Source organism: Dermacentor andersoni, chromosome 3 (assembly GCF_023375885.2).
Source record: "Dermacentor andersoni chromosome 3, qqDerAnde1_hic_scaffold, whole genome shotgun sequence".
Lineage (NCBI taxonomy): Eukaryota > Metazoa > Arthropoda > Arachnida > Ixodida > Ixodidae > Dermacentor > Dermacentor andersoni.
Window position 1 is genome coordinate 174,880,286 of NC_092816.1, and position 22,528 is coordinate 174,902,813.

The 22,528-nt window shown below is 45.0% G+C and overlaps 2 long non-coding RNA genes across 2 annotated transcripts in view; both read left to right on the forward strand.

Annotated features, from left to right (window-relative positions):
* LOC140216476 (uncharacterized) overlaps nt 1–22,528 on the forward strand; it is a 304,566-nt gene that overhangs the window by 221,950 nt on the left and 60,088 nt on the right. The window lies entirely within an intron of this gene.
* LOC140216475 (uncharacterized) overlaps nt 21,494–22,528 on the forward strand; it is a 32,683-nt gene continuing 31,648 nt past the window's right edge. The window contains exon 1 of the long non-coding RNA XR_011893158.1: nt 21,494–21,586. This is a non-coding gene — a long non-coding RNA (uncharacterized lncRNA). The remainder of the gene's footprint in view (nt 21,587–22,528) is intronic.

Sequence of the window (22,528 nt, forward strand, 5' to 3'; positions counted from 1 at the left end):
TGCTCCCCGGTGGACCTAAAACCTTAAGCAGCTCAGCCGTTAAAATAAAAGCGCACGGTGTAATACGGCCAGTGGACCACGATAGCATTTCCTGATCGTAAGCGGAGCCCATCACAAAGAAGCACTGCGAAAAGCCACAAATGATGCAGATAATGACGTTTTGCCAGTCTACGATGCGCTTGCTAAACCACTAGCGTTATCTACAAATACTATGCTCAGCTCGAGGGGCGCCTTTATTAAGCGGCTTGCATTGTGCGGCAATAACTAAAACAGCAAACGACGCATGGTTAACCACCATTGCCGGATCAGAACGAAAATTTCATTCAGGCTGCTTTTATGCGTAAGCGTATATGTGCCTCCACTTTGAAGATTAGCAGCGCGGGTGTGCGAAGCTCGGTAATAAATGTTGGCACAGTGCCAAAAATGAGGTCAGCGGCGCAGCTGTCACGGGGATGATGGATGACTTAGATAAGAATAGGCAAGCGGCGTAGCAGACGTCCTCAATCGTCATCCTCTCCTTACTTCCTTTCATCATAGATTCAATGTATTGGTTGACTTCAGCACATTATGGTAAACAATAACATAAACATTACGAGAATAATAAAACAAACAATGACGGAAGAAAAGAAAGGGCGCTCGCACGAAATACGAGTTCACTTTATGGAACAACGGTTCTTTTTCTTTATGAGCTGCATTAGCGTTTTTTGGAATTTTGCAGTAAACCATAGATTTTAAGAATTCGCCCCCATAAGGCCCTTAGCGTTCCTCTCTTTTCGTGCATGTTTAAACTACCTGTCACATTTCGTTCTGAAAGAATAGCTGCAAAACTTGAGTATGACGCTTGTACATTGCTTTCCTGCGGTAGAATAAGCAATCCACTGTTCATATTGGAATTAAACGACACCGCTTAAAAATTTGACAATATGTCCTGCAATATGGCCCCTATTTTAGAAAAATTCTAACTTGCAGTTACCTTGCGTTCTCCCAGGGCACGGAAAAAATTATATGAATAGCGTTTTCAAGGCCTTGTACGAAGCTTTACTGTATAGAACAATTATCCGTAGCTGTGCTGGACCGCTTTTCCAAACAAGTCGGAATGACATGTTTTGTTGCCATATATTCGGGCAAATTACCTTACGCGAAACGTTTTATTTCTTTTCCATATAAACGTGGGCTTTGAACGTTACTGCTGCCCTTGCTATATACTTTGGATTAGTTTGAATCGCTTGGGACTGAGTGAATTTAGCGACTATACATGATATCTTATTAGGCCACATTGGATTTCATTCAAATAATTTTTACTACCATAAAAATCAACAGTGACTCACCGCTGTTATCTCCCTTCGCCAATTATGGTTACCTTTCTTCGGGACCGTGCTGTATCTGGTGCCGGACATCAGAGGCATAGATAAAGCGTGGTAATTATAGGACTAACAAACAAAAGTCACGTGATTAACTTTTGAAATATTTTACTTAAGATGTGGATCGCAATGAATAAATTGAAATGACCGCCTTGTACATGCTACACCATAGTGTCAATTACGAAAACTCTGATTATCCGCACATCTTTAGCGCGACAAATCTCCATGTCCTTGCGAAACGGAAACTCAGACGCCGATGGGCGCATCCAGCCACGCCTGCCAAGCGACGTCCCTGGATCTGAATACAAGTAGCACGCTGCAGACTGTCACACACTGGACTGATTACCTAGGATGATGGAGAATAATTTTACTACATGAAGTAATAAAACGTATCTGTTCCAAGTGAAACATAGCCTTTTCTCCTTTTATATGCTGGATGGCAGAAGTCAGGAAGAAAACGTCATTGGTTAGCGTGTTTGCGGACAATACTATAGCATCCTGGAAACGCTGGAGGCAAGGCTGCTTCAATACCTGATGGAGTTATTCCGACTGCTTAGAGTTTTTTTATGTGCTAGTCTGTGATCAATAACAACAAAGGAACATGGGTCCAAACACAATATGAGTATTCCGGCAACTGGGCCCAATGAGCGGAAACCTACAATGAAAGTGCAGAGGGAAAGAGTGAAAGAATGAGATTACGAGTGAAATGTTAGATTCTACTTGTGGGCCAATCACCTTGGATGTAATTATCTCAGCGAAGACACTAGTCACCGTCTAGTACTCACGGCACTCGTGTAGGAATGTAAAGCTGCAATACCCATGACGCCGCTAAACTATTCCATTCCAAGCACACCGCCTATAGAGCTCGTAATAACTGAAATAATGAAGACTTGAGAAATGCAGAGGGGCTAACGGCCAGCAATTAGGAAACCTTTCCCTGTTTCACAGTTGCCACGAATTATACGCTTTATACTGAAAAATGGAGAGAGAATTGTGTAAATTTCATTCACAGGGGGAATAAGTGCCGCCCAAAGCATAACATTTAGAATTGTGGACTCTGTCTATTTTTGCATTCATGACTTCATCGGTGGAGCATACAGCTATAAGCTAAAAGGTGATCGTTCGAACCTCATCTCTGTAAAAATTTTCCTTTTTATCGAACACACCCTAAACCAGGCGAGAGGGGAAGCTGCCTACAGCAGTGTTTTGAGAAGGCGTGAAAAAAGGGTGCATTAAAACTCACATGCCTATGACCGCACGATCACTGATTTGTGTTTGCGCAAGCGAAAAAAAATGATAGTGTTAGAATGCAGTGTGGCAAAGCGCGTGAACCTTAGCGTAGGTATATTAGTACCCTTCGTCATATCGACGCATAAGGACACGTACGGCCACAAAACTTTTATACGGATGCCTTCCGATTGTCCTCCACCGTTCACGGCCCGCTGGTGCCGTTAATAATGCGGGCGAAGCGTTGCTTCCAGGCACAAAGCGCGAAAAAGGATATCACCGGAAAAGGCACCGCTGCAACACTGCGTCCCAGATACTGCACCTGCCAATTCGGGTGGGTGACTACCATTTTTAAATAACACTAAATTGTTCGCGCCTTGCTACCGCAATCAATTTGTTACACCGTCGTCAGCTATAGGGAACCCACCCGGTATCCACAAGGAGGATGATCTCTCGCAGACGATTCTACGGCTACGAGCACAGCCAGCAGATCCAGCGGTCTAGGTTACGCACTGGTGCCACGCAACAGCTTAAATACATAGTGGCCGCCCACCGTCGTGTACTGCCGCCTTCCAAAAAATCCAGTGCACCGAACGAGTGACGCAATATGTCGATCCTCAATCACAACGGCTAGTCGAATTGTGCTTCTATCGACATTAACTGAGGCAAATGCAGCACGGGATTCAAACGCGATCCCATTCCTGCGGCCAGCGTTGGCGTTGTAACCGAGTGAACGAAAACAGCGAAAGATGGAAGAGCGAACGCGGAGCGGGGCGGTGAAGGACTCGAGCCGCGAACGGCGGAGACCAATCAGAGCGGCCTCTTCATTGACATGCGCGTGGAATACGAGTGTCATGCGGACCCGCCCGGGCACTCGATGTCCACTCGTATCTGGTCTCAGCTAGACCGCTCGTTTCGTACTATCGTCTAGAGAGAGAGAGAGAAGTTTAATGATACGAAATGCTGAGAGGTCGGCCTGAGGTATATTCCTCTAGCCAGCTACTCGGCATTGGGGGAAGGGGAAGAGGGAAAGAAAGAGGAAAGAGGTGCATGATGGGTGACGACGACGATAGAAGGAAGATGTAGAAGATATCGCAAGCAATTTGGCATGCTCAAAGTCTGCAATCCAAGCCTGTAGTACTATCGTTTACTCGCGTCAAATCTCAATCGGGCTTGTTTGCCTTGCTTCGTTTGGTTAAGAATTAGATTCAACTATGGCCTTTTACGTGCCAAAAACATTTTCTGATGAGGCCCGCCGTAGTGGGTGACTCCGAAAATTTGGGCCTACTGGGGTTCTTTACCGTGCACCTAAATCTTAGTACACGGGTGTTTTCTTATTTCGCCTCCATAGAAATGCGGCTGCCGTGGACGGCATTCGATCCTGCGAAGTCGTGCTTAGCAGCCCAATACCGTAGCCAATAAGCAACCAACCCGGGTGCTTCGCTTGGTCTGGTTCGCGCTTGTTTCGACTGTCGTAGTTTTCTACTTTTGTAATGTGATGTTATGAGCGACACGAATCATTTGGTACTGTCCGTAAGTCACGCGGTGACCAGTCATGTATAAAAGCCGATGTGGTTAGCCCGCAGATATAAGTTCTGACGATTGCCGGCTCTGCTACCTGTCTCTCTCAAATTCTTTGCCTCAATATTTCGCAAAATGCAAACACGTATAGTGCTCAGCTGAAATTTCGCATTAGCCATTATCGTTATCATTGGGGATTTTTTTTACGGCCACACCTAGGCATTCATCCCGCAGGACTACAGGCAACACGATAACAGTGGCAAATAATCCAGACGCTGCAAATCTTCGCCTAGTTCATGCATTCCTTATTTGGATGAATCTTTACCTCAGAAAGAATTAACGTTTGGGCCAGGCACTCAACGCAGGACAGCATGGTTCTGCAGTGAAAAAGGTAGTCGCCTGCTGTCTATGCACTTGCGAGTTACCTGAATCATATCTCCCCAAATTATTGCAAGGTTTCATGACTGAACGCATACAGAGACAGCCTCTCGTATTTATAGTTGCACATACGTCATTATAGTGCCCGAAAGTAACCGACACAAAAGAACAAGAACCTGCAAACGCCTATTTGCTACTTTGTTCCGATATGTGGAAGGTAATTGCCAAGACGTCACTCACCATATTATTGTCAGCATGTTGAGGTGGCCGATATTTTATCATGTCAACAGCTACGTTCACCGGGTATCCTGTGTGCGCACTGAAGGCAGCCGAAAGCCGTTGACGCGCCGCCCAAAAGAACGCAACATGAATAGCGATTTTGTCCTCCTAGGCGGCTTACTAAATATTATGCAGGTTATTGTCGGACTTGTTAGTCATGAGAGCAATCATGAAACAAAGCTCAGGTTTAAGTTACCGCTTAAAAATATTTACATCTGGGTGCCTGCCGAAAACTCCCGAAAGTACGTGGACGTCTATAGACAGCTGTGGCACCCACACCATCTTGCCTGAGGCGTCGAGATCGGTTCGAAGTACTGAATAGTAAATGGCGTTTAATATCTCACATAAAGCATAGTTGCAACAAAATTTCGCTTCCGAAAAGTTGGTTATAACCGAGTAGCGTATCATAGCAATATTGGCACATATGAGGGTCTGGTAATTGTCCTTTTTATTTAACATCCCGCAAGTATCCAGTAACATCCAGCAATGGCGGCCCGGACAGGCCGCCATTGGAATATGAGCCTGGCAACGTTTAACGCTAGAACGTTATCTAGTGAGGCGAGTCTAGCAGTGCTAATGGAGGAATTAGAGGGCAGTAAATGGGATATAATAGGGCTCAGTGAAGTTAGGAGGCCAAAAGAACTATATACATTGCTAAAAAGCGGGCACGTCCTGTGCTACCGGGGCTTAGCGGATGACGAGAACTAGGAGCTTGAGTCCTGATTAATAAGAATATAGCTGGTAACATACCGGAATTCTATAGCATTAACAAGAGGGTGGCAGGTCTTGTTGTGAAACTTAATAAGAGGTACAAAATTAAGGCTGTATAGGTCTACGCCCCTACATCCAGTCATGATGACCAGGAAGTCGAAAGCTTTTATGAATACGTGGAAACGGCGATGGGTAGAGTGAAAACAAAATACACTATACTGACGGGCGACTTCAATGCCACGGTAGGCAAGAAGCAGGCTGGAGACAAGGCAGGGGGGGAATATAGCATAGGGACTAGGAATAGCAGGGGAGAGTCATTAGTAGAGTTTGCGGAACAGAATATGCGGATAATGAACACCTTCTTCCGCAAGCGGGATAGGCGAAAGTGGACGTGCAGTAGCCCGAACGGCGAGACTAGAAATGAAATAGACTTCATACTCTGCGCTAACCCTGGTATCATACAAGATGTGGACGTGCTATGCGAGGTGCGCTGCAGTGACCATAGGATGGTAAGAACTCGAATTAGCCTAGACCTGAGGAGGGAACGGAAGAAACTGGTACATGTGAAGCCAATCAATGAGTTAGCGGTAAGAGGGAAAATAGAGGAATTCCAGATCCAGCTACAGAACAAGTATTCGACTTTAACTGAGGAAGAGGACCTTAGTGTTGAAGCAATGAACCACAATCTTGTGGGCATCATTAAGGAGTGTGCAATAGAAGTCGGTGGTAAGTCCGTTAGACAGGATACAAGTAAGCTATCGCAGGAGACGAAAGATCTGATGAAGAAACGCAAATGTATGAAAGCCTCTAACCCTACAGCTAGAATGGAACTGGCAGAACTTTTGAAGTTAATCAACAAGTGTAAGACAGCTGACATAAGGAAGTATAATATGGATAGAATTGAACATGCTCTCAGGAACGGAGGAAGCCTCAAAGCACTGAAGAAGAAACTAGCAATTGGCAAGAATCAGGTGTATGCGTTAAGAGACAAAGCCGGCAATATCATTACTAATATGGATGACATAGTTCAACTGGCTGAGGAGTTCTATAGAGATTTTTACAGTACCAGTGGCGCCCACAACAATAATGGAAGAGAGAATAGTCTAGAGGAATTCGAAATCCCACAGGTAACGCCGGAAGAAGTAAAGAAAGCCTTGGGAGCTATGCAAAGGGGGAAGGCAGCTGGGGAGGATCAGGGAACAGCAGATTTGTTGAAGAATGGTGGGCAGATTGTTCTAGAGAAACTGGCCACTCTGTATACGCAATGCCCCATGACCTCGATCGTACCGGAATCTTGGAAGAACGCTAACATAATCCTAATCTATAAGAAAGGGGACGCGAAAGACTTGAAAATTAGAATCCTATGAGCTTACTGTCAACTGCCTACAAACTATTTACTAAGGCGATCGCAAATAGAATCGGGAAAACCTTTGACTTCTGTCAAGCAAAGGACCAGGCAGGATTCCGTAAAGGCTACTCAACAATAGACCATATGCACACTATCAATCAGGTGATAGAGAAATGTGTGGAATATAGCCAACCCTTATATATAGCTTTCATTGATTACGAGAAAGCGTTGGATTCTGTCGAAATCTCAGCAGTCATGGAGGCATTACGGAATCAGGGTGTAGACCAGCGGTATGTAAAGATACTGAAAGATATCAATAGCGGCTTCACAGCTACCGTAGTCACCATAAAGAAAGCAACAAAATCCCAATAAAGAAAGGCGTCAGGCAGGGAGATACGATCTCTCCAATGCTATTGACAGCGTACTTACAGGAGGTATTCAGAGACTTGGATTGGGAAAAATTGGGGATAAAAGTTAATGGAGAATACCTTACTAACATGCGATTCCCAGATGATATTGCCTTGCTTAGTAACTCAGGGGACCAATTGCAATACATGCTCACTGACCTGGAGAGGCAAAGCAGAAGAGTGGGTCTAAAAATTATTCTGCAGAAAACTAAAGTAATGTTTAACAGTCTCGGAAGAGAACAGCAATTTACAATAGGTAGCGAGGCACTGGAAGTGGTAAGGGAATACATCTACTTAGGGCAGATAGGGACGGCGGGGACAGATCATTAGACGGAAATAATCAGAAGTATAAGAATGGGCTGGTGTGCATTTGGCAGGCATTCTGAGATCATGAACAGCAGGTTGCCATTATCCTTCAAGAGAAAAGTGTATAATAGCTGTGCCTTAGCAGTACTCACCTACGGGGCAGAAACCTGGAGGCTTACGAAAAGGGTTCTACTTAAATTGAGGACAACGTAACGAGCTATGGAAAGAATAATGATGGGTGCAACGTTAAGGGAAAAGAAAAGAGCAGATTGGGTGAGGGAACAAACGCGAGTTAATGACATCTTAGTTGAAATTAAAAAAATAAATGGGCATGGGCAGGACATGTAACGAGCGGGGAAGATAACAGAAGGTCATTAAGGGTCACGGACTGGATTTCAAGGGAAGGAAAGCGTAGCATGGGGCGGCAGAAAGTCAGGTGGGCGGATGAAATTAGGAAATTTGCAGGGACGACATGGCCACAATTAGTAGATGACCGGGGTTGTTGGAGAAGTATGGGAGAGGCCTTTGCCTTGCAGTGGGCGTAACCAGGCTGATGATGATGATGATGCTGATGATGATGAAGTATCCTCTAAGGAGACGGCGCGTGTCCACCGTAGTTAGAGGATAGACGCGTGCCCCAAACGTATTCTCAGTGTTTATGAGCTCGCTAACTCTCACTAATCTGTATTCCACGTCATTTCAGGAAATGAGGTGTGTTTACGGCGTCGACGAGGTGTATTTTATTAAACGATCCTATGGCGTCCCATTGTGTTTAAATAGTAATATTTTGCACGAAGTTTACTCTTGTCCACGCTTTCTAAAACAAGGCTACTTTTGCTGCCCGCAATTTTGATGCTTTAGGTCTTCAATTAAATGGAACATAATTTAACGGGTAATGCACAATTATGCTTTGTTTTCGCCTGTAAGACAGCGATGCCTATTTGAACTGCAGTGAGTCCTGTAGGAAAAGGAATGCACAGGACTAATTTGTCATTTCTTGCCATTGCTCGCTTCGGCCCCACTGCCGCTTTCCCCTCAGAAAGGTATGCAGGAACTCCATTGGAGCTGTCTGAGTATGCACAAACACACCCCCAAATTTCAGTTGGCCCAACCCCAAATTGCAAGTTGGTCTACCCAAAATTTAAAGTTTGCGCACCCCCAAACTTTATTTGGCGCAGACACATTTAATGTTGGCTTATCCTCAGTGTTCAAGTTCAAGTTGGCCCACCCCAAAATTTGAGTTCGCCGATTCGTAAATTTCATATTGGTGCACCCCCAAATTTAGATTGGCCCACCCCTGAATTTCATTTTTTTCAATTGTTCCTTATCCCTTATAAAGCTACAAATCATGCGTGTTTACAATATTATAACGATTAAATGTCCTAACTTCCCTAATTACGAAGTTTTGTGCAGATAAATTAGATTGTGCTGCGGTACTCGCCATAGAATGCTTGCTCATTAAAAACCTAGGTTTGTTATTTGCTTTCTCTGCCACATTTCTAGAGGCCTCTATAATTTAAGGGACCTGTTTGTATTCTAGGTGCATTGCATGCTAAAAGGCAGGACAGTTCTTTTTTTTACGTAACACAGACGTACCCATGCCTGTAGTTATGTTGTCGAAGGAATAAACTGTGATTATAATAGCATTGACTTAACAAATAAGAAACAGATTGCTAGGTTCTAGGAAGTAAAAATAGAAAATATAATATCTGAAGAGCACTTCTTGAAAAACGAAAGCCAAATCTTGAGTTTTGTGTTTCGGCTATCTGTCAAACTCTGGAACTAAGTCCTCCATGGCGCAAAAAACATGATGCCACAGAGCACACTACCGAACCACTACCAGCATGACGCGAAACGACAGGCGGAAGCGAATAAACCGATATCGTTATTAAGCAGAGCAAGCTGAGTATCGCAGGAAACACCTTTTTGGAGACCGTGTTGATTTTTATTAGAAAATTTCAAAGATACTAGAAATTTACGTACGTGAGAATATTGAACCTGTTCCATTATTTTAGAGCAGACACATGCGATACATGTAGTTCGGTAATTTTTGGACAAGGTTGTCGTCCGCTTCGTTGGGATCGGAATAGGACAGGGTCAGAGTTCTTACGGTTTTAGTACTCTTCAATACTTTGGGCGTTGATACCAGCATTGATAGCAGTTCTGGCATTGATACCAGTTGATCACGTCAGCTTTCATGAATCGATGATTTTGGCATTGGTGCCGAGCTTGATTTTAGGCATTATAGGGTGATTGACATGAAACGCATGAGGTAGTTTAATTTCCCGTTCTACAGTAAAAACTGAACAAAAAATTCGAGTTTAGTCTTTGCTCGACACAACATGGCGGGATTAAAACATAGTCTTCGTCTAGCAGCACAATGTTCGATGAAGGTGTATAAAATTAGTGGTTGATAGTTTTTCAGAATTGTTTGGGGTTATTACTTTACCCGCCATAACATGCCGGGTAAAGTAATTGAGTAGAAAGAGCGCTTGGCTACAGCAGTAATGAAACAGAATAAACGTTCAGTGTCCCGGTCTGCATCTCAAGCGCATTTAGTATGAATTGACGCAATTCACCCTTCTTTATGTTTTTAAGTCGTTTCAGCACAGCGTTCAGCCACGGGGAGGCTGATTGAATGCTGATTGCGATGGTGGGGAGATAGCTTCGAAATTGTTGCTGCAGCTTAGTATTGTAGCGGTGACAGTTTCTAAAGGGCGGAGGGCAAAATAGGTGAGAAACCATTCATGACAAACTGATCGGTAAATACTTATGGCAGCGTAGTTACCTCTATCATATAGTGTTGCTGTTTTCTCTACATATTTAAGTGCTAGGTAGGTAGCTCTTGAATGCAACGTGAAGAGCGTTTTGATCGTTTATAGCAGATAAACTTATAAATCAGAGAAGCTATCCCGATGAGTTGTCAGTAAAATGTTGAGAATGTTAGAAGAATGATCCGTTTGTTGCGTCGGCTCAGAAATTAGCTGCAACAATCCAAATGTTAGGTAAGGATTGCGGATGTCACTGATTATTATGTTTTGATGTTGTTTGTGCTAGATCAAACCATGTTGTCGTTAGAAAATAAAGTTACCAGGTAAGAGCGCCGGAGTGTTTTGACATGCTGTCGTAACGGAATGAAGGGCGTCGTGGAAATGGCTAATAAAATTCGCATCGGCGTCCGGCGGGCGGTAACCCATGCCAAATAGAATTGGTGGCTTAGACGCGTGACAGCATACGAATAACATTTCTAAGCGGGAGGCAACCTTGGAAGAACTCGGATGGCGGTTGTGAGCGGCTTTCACCACGCGACCGCCACGTTAGTTTTGCTAGTCACGACCGAGAACATCAAAATCAGGAAACCAAGCCAAAGAAGTATCGCGTATTGACGAATTCCCTCAAGTTTCGGTGAAAACGTTAAGGCTACAATCGCTTATTTTGGCTATACGTGAAAGTGTGTTGTGCTTTGGAAAGGTACATCTGATGTTTGTACACATCAGCGATAATGCAGTATAAGTAACGTTTCTTTGAGTAAAAGCGTCAGGCGATAGATACCGTGGCTGTACAACAATTTTCTGTTCAATTGGATCCAAAAATAAGTTATATCTATAATTGTTTCTTTGTTATAACGAAGCTTGAACGGTTCTTGCTGTTATTTCCTGAATTGGACGTGTTTTTTGCGTCCAAGTCTGCTCTTTGGCGAGAACTCTGCGGTGATACTTTGGTCAGAGCCCCTCAGTTGCGCATTTATGAGAAGATGTTCGCTTTGTGTTTAAAATGGTCAAACCGCACGGTGATTAGCCCATTTTTCTTTGTTTGGAAGCGGGGACTGCTGTGGGCTCACTCCATGTCACTTGGCTCCAACGAAGTTAGTGCTCAGCTTTGGACTGTAAACAACGAGGAGTAGTTTTTTAACATTGTTGCCATTTTTCACGGGCACTGATCCCCAAATCGAAAAATGCAACATTTGAGCGCCTAGGTCTATTTTCGGAGTCGTCCATTTTCGTGGCCAAATCTGTGATTTGCTTAGTGCTCTGCTGAGCTACAGCTTCTACTTCGCCTACTTGGCACCATTTGGAATGCACTGCACCAGACAGGGTGCCCGTGCCAGTCAATATATTTCGAAATGAAAACACGTATGAGTTGCCCTGAACTATCACTTTAGGGAGTATCGTAATTGTCGGTGAATTTTTTTTACCTGCACCAAATTTTGCGAAATTGCCTTTGGGTAGGTAGGTAGGTAGGTAGAACTTTACACGGCCAACCTTGAGATAAATTACTCAATTAGGCGGCGATTACGACTGCGACAAATCAAGATGCTCCATTTAATAAACACCATGAGCAATCTAATTATTTTCTAAATAAATATTTTGTAGCATATATTCCAATTTCGCAGTTGTATCGGTGAGAAGAAGAAGTAGTTTAATGAGTGGAAAATGTAGAGGTCGGCCGTAAAATGGAGCATCTGGCCTGCTACTATAGGTAAGGGAAAGGGAAGAGGGGAAGAAAGAGGGTCACAATAGGGGATGATAATGGGAGGAACGAAGTGAAGGAAGCATTGTATAAATGTTATCACAAGCGTGAGTCTAGGCCCGTGTCGCCTAAGAAACGTGAAGGAGCACGCATTGTCTCTATCGCCTGCCAACTATGTGGTCTTGCGCCTAGCAAGAGGTCTTTCGACAATTGTCGCAAGGCATATCCACTTGGATCATATTGCCAGGATTGGGCTATTTCGAGATACTAATTTTCAAAGTGTCCGACGAAGCGCATTGGCGTTCCAGTTAATTTATTGCTTCAATGGATGAAAGAGCGCATTTTTTTTTAAATCTGGAACCACAGTTAATTATGCTGCAAGGTTGAAGGCGCATAGATGGAATCCAGTGCCATCCTCAAAATTAATTTCCAAGTCAATATGCCTCGCAAATCACAAGCTATAGATTCCTAAGTTGAGCATATGCCGTAAAGAATTTATTTAAGAAGACAAGTAGTGCAATTAAATTACTTATTTTTTTAAATATGTTCATTTTTCTTTAAAAAATGTCTCTTTCATTGATTGATATACCTCAAGGGACAGAATTGTCGCATTTGCCACATCTATTGCAAATAAAATTTGGGTGCAGCAAAAAAAGAAGCCTTTATTTCGGAGGGGCTCGGCATATGCTGTAAGGGCGACAGCGTCATCGGAAGTAATACAATTGGGCATTACACTGAGGTAACAAGTATAACAACACTCGAGGCGCGTTCACGCTATTGACGCCCCCGCCACCGTCGCAGTCATGCCTCTGTATCGCAAACACGTGCCTGCCGTAACCGATGGTCACACATTCTCTGCTTTCTTACGTGTTCTACTGAACAGTATTTTTTTTCGGTGCATAAATTGTAGAAATGCCCAACTAAATATTTCGGCCAATGTTATACGAGCACACAATCGTTAATAGTTTTTTTTGTGGCATTGAGTTTGCGTTTTTCATGCGATGATATGTGTTTGGTAGTAGTCCTGCAGGCAAAGTGCTGTCCATCAACAGCGCCAGTAGTTCAAGCAAACTGTATTATCAGGCCATTACAACCATTCAAGTATATTTTCTACGCTACGCACAATCGATCAGCAAATAAGTGCAAGCAGCCCGGACGAGTTACACATGTTTCATCGTGTTTACGACGGCTGACGCCGGTCTATTTAGCGGCACTTCTGATTGAACGATCGCGTATGTTTGTGTTTAGTGTAATAAGTGATACTTGCGCATTTTGTCACTGCTTCTCTAACTGCAGAATACTGCTAAGACTTAACTGCGCACGACTCATCCTTGGCAGCAGACTTTTCACTGATACCATTCTTACAACAGATATTGTAACATGAACATCACTGATACCACTTTCTTGTCTTTTGACGTTTCATTTGCCACAAATGCTCCAGTGCCACGTCTCATGCATTGTTACCTTCCGCTAAATGTTTATAAAATGCACTCGGAGCCTCAGCGTTCTTTCAAGAAATCAATAAATGTAGAAAATGAACTATAGGGTCTTATGTGCCATAAGTACCATTAGATTATGAGGCACGCCGTAGTTGCGAATGCCGAAATAATTTTGACAGCTTGGGATTGTTTAACGTTGACAGATTGCACGATACACTGGTGTTACTGCATTCCGCCTCCAACAGAACATCAAAGCCACTGCGCCACCATGGCGGGTGAAGTAAATGTAGAAAACAATAATTTATTACCTCAATTTCGGTCTAGCTCAATGTTTAACCTTTATTATAGGTTTTTGCAGCCAGCTTTTGTCTTTTTTTGCAATAGATAAAGACAGCTAAGGGTTGCTTTCCTTAGCATTTCACTGCAGCCCCCAAGCAGGCAAGCATTAATTTTACAATAATAATAAATTACAACCGCGTTGTTTGGACAAGAAATTAGAAAGGTTTCGTTTGCGTATTTGTTTTCCTGTACTCACAATTGCAGTGTTTAGACCTGAGGATGACCTTTTCTGAGCCCTACGCCAAGATAAAGAGCATCTGCCGTTTCCGTCCGCCTACTCTAAGGTTGCAAAGATAGCTTAAGTAGTCAAAAGAGATCTTACCACCGTCAAAATGCTGTATTCACAACATTGTCGTCTTCCCTTGACCGCTGTCGTCATTACATCGTCACTGCTCACAACTTGTTCTCGTAAACATGTACGCTCGCATCAGACCCAATTAGAAATCTAAGCAATTTTCACCGCGGAGCTTACGTTTGATTGCGATAAACATTTATGGGCGAGGTATCGAGACATCCCTGTGGCATTACTGTTCCTTATGTTAAGCGGTCTGTTTTTAAGAGTACCGAAAGGCCAACTCGGTGGTCAAGAACCCAACACCGAGTTCGAGCACGACCGGAAATATTGTGTCTAACGTTGCACTGGTTGTGCTTCGCCAGCGTTCGTCGTATTCGCTGCGATTACCCTCGGGAACGAAATGAAGGTTATGCTACTGACCTAACAGCTTGCGATATTGAGTGGTTCGTTGCATGTATTGAGGCCCTAGGTATTGACAATGTTTCGATCGATGGTGAAGCTTACGGCAGACGATCGTAGTAAAACGGGGTAGGGTCCTTGATACATGGGGAGTAGTTTCGAACAGAAGCTGGGAGCATTGGAAAGGAGTGACAGCCACACAAGCGCGCCAGGAAGGAAAGGGCCACTCAGGTGTTTACACTGATGCTCCTTTGGCGCTCACGGTTAGTGGGACCGCAAACAACCTTGCGTGTAACAACGAGAATAAGAGACCTCGCTAGACCATACGAAGCGGTAATCTCAAGACGGAGAAGCATGTCGCTGATCTGCTCTTTGATATTAAGACGCTCTGTCGCAGATATGCGATTCGGGTGTTGCCACAGTGGCAGGTGTTAGGCAATGTTAATGTTAAGGGTGACCGTTGATGAGCGGCCCAGAGAAATTTGTCGGACATCGAAAAAACTCAATTCTTCTGAGATGCACAGAAGCTGGGAACGCTTAACCGGTGTAACATCTTCGGTGATGGAGGGAGCGAACTCAACTGTGGACAACGTGTCAGCTGAAGATGGAACGCTCAGAGCAGGGTAGCTGACGCAAGAATTTTCATTCGGCTAGTACGTGATTTGCATGTGGTTTCTGGCGTTCACATCACCAGGGCAGCACATTCGCAGCAGCGTAACAATTACGTAAGGAGGTTAGAAAGACTGTAGTGTTGGGTGGAGACAGGGATGGGGCGCAAAAGTTAGCAGAATAGCCTTCACAATGAGGAACAGGTCGAGATGGTGCGAACAGTGCATTTGCGTTGGAGAAACTGCTCAAGCACAAGGGCACAAACGGTAAGGCAATGGGAGGATTTTTGATATCTTGTTTACCGAGAATTTTACAGAAAATGCGGGTGACGATGGCGAATATCACGCCTGACATTGGCAAATTTTGCATCAGTACGTGCTTAATAGATGACGGAATTATTGTACCAGAAGAAATTCCAATCGTGTAGAATGTCATCACAGCCATGAAGAAATCACACAGGCACGATGGTCTACAGGGCGTCCTCAATGACAACGCGCACCGGATACACCACTAAAGGGCGAGATGCTGAGCGTTGGCTGTGTGGAAGAAATTTGCCTCCTGTCTTTCCCGCGCAGACGAGAGTTTCGCTTCAAGTACAACGTTGGCCCCTCCAATATTCGCTAGAGCGAAGGCGTGCAGCCCTTCAACAAGAGCTTCAATGACATAGAATCGGCAACGATGCAGACTTTTATTTCAGCAGCGCCGCAGCCCTTGCCTCGTGGATAGCGAAAAACACTGTTCAATTTGTGGAACCACAGCACGAAGTCACATAGCTAATGATGAGCGCAACGTCGGTAACGTGAACGCCGTTTAATGGACATTGGGCGAACAACTGCTCATGGAACCGAAGGCGTGTCTTAAGAGAGGTGTTGCGGACGTAGTGCAACTGCAAGGCTTGTCGCGGGTGATGCTGCGACAGAAGGTTGAGCGTGTCGATAATAGCTGGCGGTGAGGAAGACGTAGTCACCCGCAAAGCATATAGACACGTTGTCGGACGCATCTGCTTAAACAATGGGACAGCGTCTTGTGGTCGGTACCGTCTTAAGAGTTGGCGATAACTGAGAAGTAGTGCTGGATGGAACGGTCCGAGCCTGTGATAGCATCGACGTACCTGAGTGACGCTGCTGCGGGGAGCTGCTCGTGATGTTCAGGCATTACCACGGCTCTTTATTACTCAATTCGATGACAGAGTACGAAATGCAGTGCAGGCAGCTGGGGCTGCTGCGGCTGAGCAAATAGCACTTAGGAGAGCTGGCGGGCAGCTTCGTCGCACACGAACGCCTCCATATATGCGAGCAGCGTTGACTGATTGGAAGGGGCTGCCGATCCACCTAATTGTTTATCGTGTAGAAGGGCCACATGTCAAGGGTGACTGCTTGTTCCATTATTTGTAGTTTTCTCGTGATGTAATGTTTTTCGCCACATTGTGCGGGATCTTCACAAGCAGCCTATAAAAACGTTGTCTTGTATTCTCTTCAGAAAAGTCTTGCTTTTATACAATTCGACATAGACACGTTGACTGTCTTGCGCTGGTCGAGAATGTACTCGATGTGGTTCGTGAATAATTCGCCCGGTGGCTGTACTTGTTTCCACAAATACTGATCTGCGCGCTGCTTGCGAAGAGCCAGTCGGCGAAATGCCCCTAAAACCAGGTTTTGAATGGTGGCAACGTCGTAATACAAGTCCCTTAGTTCTTCAGTGTTCTGGATCCTCCGACTGTTTGTGCGCGATTATCCTCTCGTTCGTCACAAAAACTACTCCTCCACGCTATTTTAATCCATGCCGCTGAAGCCGGCGTCGTCGATTTGGATAAGGATACGGCAGCAGACGAAGAATGGGGAAGGAAGAATTTGCCGGGATGCGTTCTTGGCATGATTGATGGCAGTAGAGCTAAGAGTGTTTTCAAGGTACCCTGCACCTACTCTAATTCTTCAGCTATATATTAATGGAAGTGTTAAACGGCTTAAAAGGAACAACACAACAGGCCCAACCATTAGTGGTAATCTCCTGCATCGCGCTGGATAATGATCCTTCATCAGCATTTACTCTTTTCGCTACACTTGTAACTCCACGGTTAGTTGTAAAGCACCGGCCCCTAATAAATTGCAGCTCGAAGACTCGGAAGCTGCGGTAAAGTGTTTTGATGAATTTGTTTTATAGAGAGAGAAGTGTGACGACAGTACGCAATAGAAAGGGGGTTAACCAAGGGGTCTGATTTTATTAGTGATATCATAAGAAGCCAACAAACATTGACACCAAAGAGAACATAGGGGACATTGCTTGTGGTCAATAAATGAAATAAAGAGATGATGAATTATTGGAAATGAAAGTGGATGATAAAACAACTTAACGCAGCTGCGGAACTATCTCACAACGTTCCCATTACGCGTGCGTTGCTCTACCAATTGAGTTACGCGGCGCCGTTTGCACATCGACTTTCTTCGGTGTTTGTTTCATAGTAGAACCCTCGGAGTGTTAGCCAGCGCCACCATTCACAAACCTTGGCGGTGGATGTGCAACATCCTTTCTGCGGCAGGCGTCACGGGAACGTGATCGTTTTGGGTGAAGGTAACCAGGCCAATAAACCCACACATGCTACCTGAAGGCATCAATGGTGCCAGATCCAAACCCTCGTTACTTTATAAACGAGAAGAAAGAGGGTTAACCGAGGGGCCAAATTTTTCACCCTTAAAGAATTGGGGAGAATTTTGTTGCCAGGACGCGGTATTTTCAAGCCCAGGAAGTGCCTATTTTCCAGAGAAGTAAATACGTGACCATAAAAAAGACAGAAAGAACGCAGGCAACCACTTACGCGGACGCATCCCCTTCATGGGACGAGCCATGTATCTATTCGCCGCTGCATCTTGGGATATGTGTTCCAATAAACTCGTCTGTCGTTGGGGTGCCTTCTCAACATTTGCTCGGTTTTGCATTTTTCTCCTTAGTGCGCGGTTTTCAAGAATAAAACGCAGGCACAATATTGTGTCTAGCCCTACGAAGTCAGAGCCATTTCAAGCATCTGCGCTAATGTTTCTTCCTTAGAAGAACTTGGTTATTTCACCCACTTTCTGCTTCGGTTTTAAGAACGCACATGTTCACCTGACAATTTCGATCCAAGACTTTTTCCGCCATGTACCTTTGGCAACGTCGATGCCATTACCGCCACTCAATACTGAAGACTTCACCTAGGCAAGCCTTTTCTGACGATGTTTGCGACAAGGGGCACAGGGCTGTCTCCTTGCTTGCACATTTCTCTTTCCACTCAAACCCCTTACTATATTTAACGTGTCTGGCGACACGCTGTCGCAGCAGTGCCACATTGTTCCGCTGAACGATTTGCCGCATTAACGCTTCATCTGGTACTGCACCATTTTCACGCTTGCGCATGACAATGGTCTTAATAACAACGAGAAATAAAGCGACATTACGGTCCTTGTTTGCCGTTTTATGATGTAAATTCACAGAGTCTCCGGTATCAGTCCTCGAGTTAAATAAACACGCATCATTCTATGCGAATATAAGACCTATACTGCTTCATTCTGCTGCTATCAGTGTGCACGGGGGCGCAAGCGACATAGCCTTATCATGAACTGCACAAACAGGTCTTTCTTCGCCTGGAAGGCAGAAGAGCACCACATAACACAGCGATGAAATACTCGGCGGGAAAAATACGTGGCGGTGCTAAGCAAATCTCGCCAAATTTCTCTACCTCATTTATCTGAGCGAGATCCCATGAGAGCGGCGGCACAAAACTGTCCATAAAATATAAACCCGTTGAGCCCTACGAGTTTCTTCTGCGTCCGAAGCTATAGCTCCGCCCCACCTATGCATCACTCAGGCTAACGGTGTATCCGGGATCCATGTAGCAATTGCGCGCCGCTCAGAAATTCCATAGGCATCCCTGCTTCACTTATTATGGAAGAAGACTGCTAGCTGGCCACCCCGCAGGTGCCATCAACGCCAGCACTATTTCCGAGAGTGTCTTTCGTATACGAGACTTTGCCTTCCATCATGTGGCTATCACGTGTTCTTCATGTTTGATCTTGTCAAGGTCTAATCGCAAATCCCTGACAACTGGGACAACGTCCCAAATAATGCGATCATGTACTTCGCTTTGTTCGCGTAGGAAAAGGGCACAAAAACCTTGAAATACCTTGTCGATTAAGTCATCCGTGTCCTGAACTTGTGCTTTGTCTATCTCTGGAATACACTGGTTCTCTCTCAGGTAGATGAAGTCCCCAAATAACTTCGCCTATTATTCGAGCTCCTCGATCACCCAATCTCGTTCATGAACATAATGAGCACACTTGAGGCACCATCTGTCACTTTCCAAAGCTACTATGTCTCAGAAAAGGAATACTAAATCTTTGTTTCAGCGCATCTCGGCCGTAGAAGATTACCCTCAGGTAATCATAAAGGATTTCCGTCGTTTCCTCGACCTTTGAACATGTAGGTTAACATGCAAGTAATCTGGCTCGAAAAGTGCAGAGTGACATATTGTATGTAGGTCGCGCTATTTGATCAGTGTACATGCATTGCTTTTCACTTCTACAACGGAGCAATATTGCTCATCTGCCCAACCAAACCATACACTCGGATCCAGCAGGCATGCTCCTAAGTCATCGTTTTAAGTTGCTTAGTGGTTATGGTGTTGGGCTGGCAAGCACAAGGTCGAAGGATCTAATCCCAGCCAGATCGGCCGCATTTCGATGGGTGCGAAATGCGGAAACGCATTTGCAACTAGCTTTAGGTGCACGTTAAGGAAACTCTGCTGGTCAAAATTATTCTGGAGTCCCTCACCTAGGCGTGCCTCATAACTAGATAGTGGTTCTGGCCCGAAAAACGACATACAATTATATTATTTTGGATTTTAGAATATGTACTGTCATATACATGTAGACCACTTAATATGATCCCTCAATGTACGTCGGTCGATTTTTACCATGTTCATTGGAAGTAATGCGCATAGGGGAAGAGGACACATATGAGGAGAAATAACGACAGGGATGCAGCATTAGTCATTATGGTTTCATTCCAACTTGCCACACTTGCAATAATTCTACAGTACAACCGATTGTGCTTTCTACCATACCTCAACTTGTGGTTTCACTGGTGAATTCACCGCTTAGGGCGGACGAAGCCCGTTGTATTTCATACTTGACGCCAATGCGTACTTGTGGAAGAACCTATACGTGTGCTATACCTAGTATCCCAGATGGGATGTGTCAAGCGCTAAGTGATTCCACATTGTTTATTCGGCGCTCTACAGGAGCTCAAGGCCCCAAGTGGGGTCGAAGTTGGTATTGAAAATGGCCTGAACTCCGAGGGAAAAAAACCGGTCTCCATTCGTGAAAAATGCTTTCCGCTAAACAAACGTGATGATACGCTAGGGCTAAAAGCACTTCACAGAGCAAACAAACTGTGAACCATGAGTCCTGCCGACTGCCGCCGATTGCCTACGCCCAGCTCAGGGTTATGAAAAGCGTTGACGTGGCCTTTTGGCGTGAGCGTCTTTTAAAATTCGTTGTGGGTGGCTAGTAGATTTTAAAAATGGCGTTAAATCATGTCATGTCGCTTTTTTGCCCCGCAGGTTACGAGCGGAGTAGAATGGTATGTTGCTCTATTGGTGCCCAACAGCGAAGCAACTATTAAGCACTGGTGAACTTCATATGCCTTATCAGCTTTTACAAACCAGCATATAATCTAATTGTTCCTTACACTGCATAGTATTGCACATGGCTCACTCACTGAACACAGCACATTACTACATGCATGCTTCGTCCGTTGTTTTGGTACTGTCCGTGTCCTGATGAAGCAGAAAGGACCATATTTCAGCTGTATCTCATTTACAACGTGTATAGAGACAGTGCATCGAGAGACTCTCTGCGTCATCGATAGCGAGGCAGCATGATGGCGACGGCTCCAAGAGCGTGAATGACACCGGAGCGCCCGCATAATTGACATCGCATTAATAAATGGTTTGCCGTCACTTACACTTTGCAAACACTGTACCATAAACAGTATATTATCGGAAGTGACATACTGTTTTGCATGTGATCCAGTTTACCTGCGACATAACTGTGCGCTTATGAGCCTTGGGGCAATTCTTTCGTGGTATTTCCGCCATGAAAATTCACCTTTCACATGTTACGATGCTCAAATCAACTTTGTTTTCTCCGCAAGCCCATGAAAGGTCCGACGCCATTCCCGAAAAGCAGGCTACGCGGAATTCCGCGGATTGTGCAGAATTTCAGGCATCGCGGAAGTCTAACATAGATATCCGCAATAGGTGAAAGCTCTGTACCTTTCCTTTTGAAGGAATTCACGTTTTTTATATCTATATGAATGTGCTTTCTGTTTTGGCATTAGTGTTGTGATTTTTCTTTATCTCTTTTCTAGAAATTCACACACCCGGCTCTGACACTACAGAACGAAGCTCCCGCTTTACCGAGCATTTTTTTTCATCGCATGGGCGCACTTCGCCTCTTGCACAACACGTAAGTGGCAATTTTTGAAACATCTCACCCCGCTCATCAAACGATCATTTCGTGCCGTATATACTTTTACAGCAAAAGCTGTATATGACTAACCTTCCGTAGTTTTTTCGGCGTCCGTCAACAGAAAAAAATTATCATTGGGCCGATGTTGCTGATAGTGCAGAATGGCTCCAAGCTCAATGGCACACACCCATGTGGGCTGGGTAAAACGCCCTGTCGCCAAGAGCCAGCGAGATAGCCGCCGGCTGCAAGGACTGTCCCGGAAGCACGGAATTTTGCGTGAGACGACCAAGAAGATCGTCGCCCAGTCAACCCCAATGGCGGCCCCAGCGTTCCCCATTGTGCTGCAGCAGCCCAGGGAGCCTGCGACGTTCCGCGGTTCAACATTCGAGGATCCGAAAACAGCTTTTATCAGCTGGAACAGCGACGACAAACTTCGACATGTCTTTTTCGCCTTGGAATACTCCGCCAGATTATGGTTAGAGAACCGAGAAGCCGCCTTAACAACATGGCACCTGTTTCGAAGCGGCTTCCTGCAGACATTCACAAGTGTCGTACGCCGAGAACGAGCCCAAGTAATACTAGAAACCCGAGTGCAACTGCCTAATGAGACCACCGCGATCTTTACAGAAGAGATGAGCCGTCTATTCCGCCACGCCGACCCGGAAATGTCCGAGGAGAAAAAAGTCTGCTTCCTGATGCGGGGCGTCAAGCAAGAACTTTTCGCCGGATATATTCGTGACTCGCCGAAGACTGTAGCCGAGTTTTCTGCAGAGGCATCGACGATCGAGAAAACTCTAAAAATTCGCACCCGGCAATACAACTGCTAGGGGCTTACGCCGCAGTACGCCATCCAAGGACTGGGTTCTGACGACCTTCAAGAGACCATCTGTGCCATTGTGCGCAATGAAATGCGCAAGGTCCTGCCTTCGTCGCAGCCTC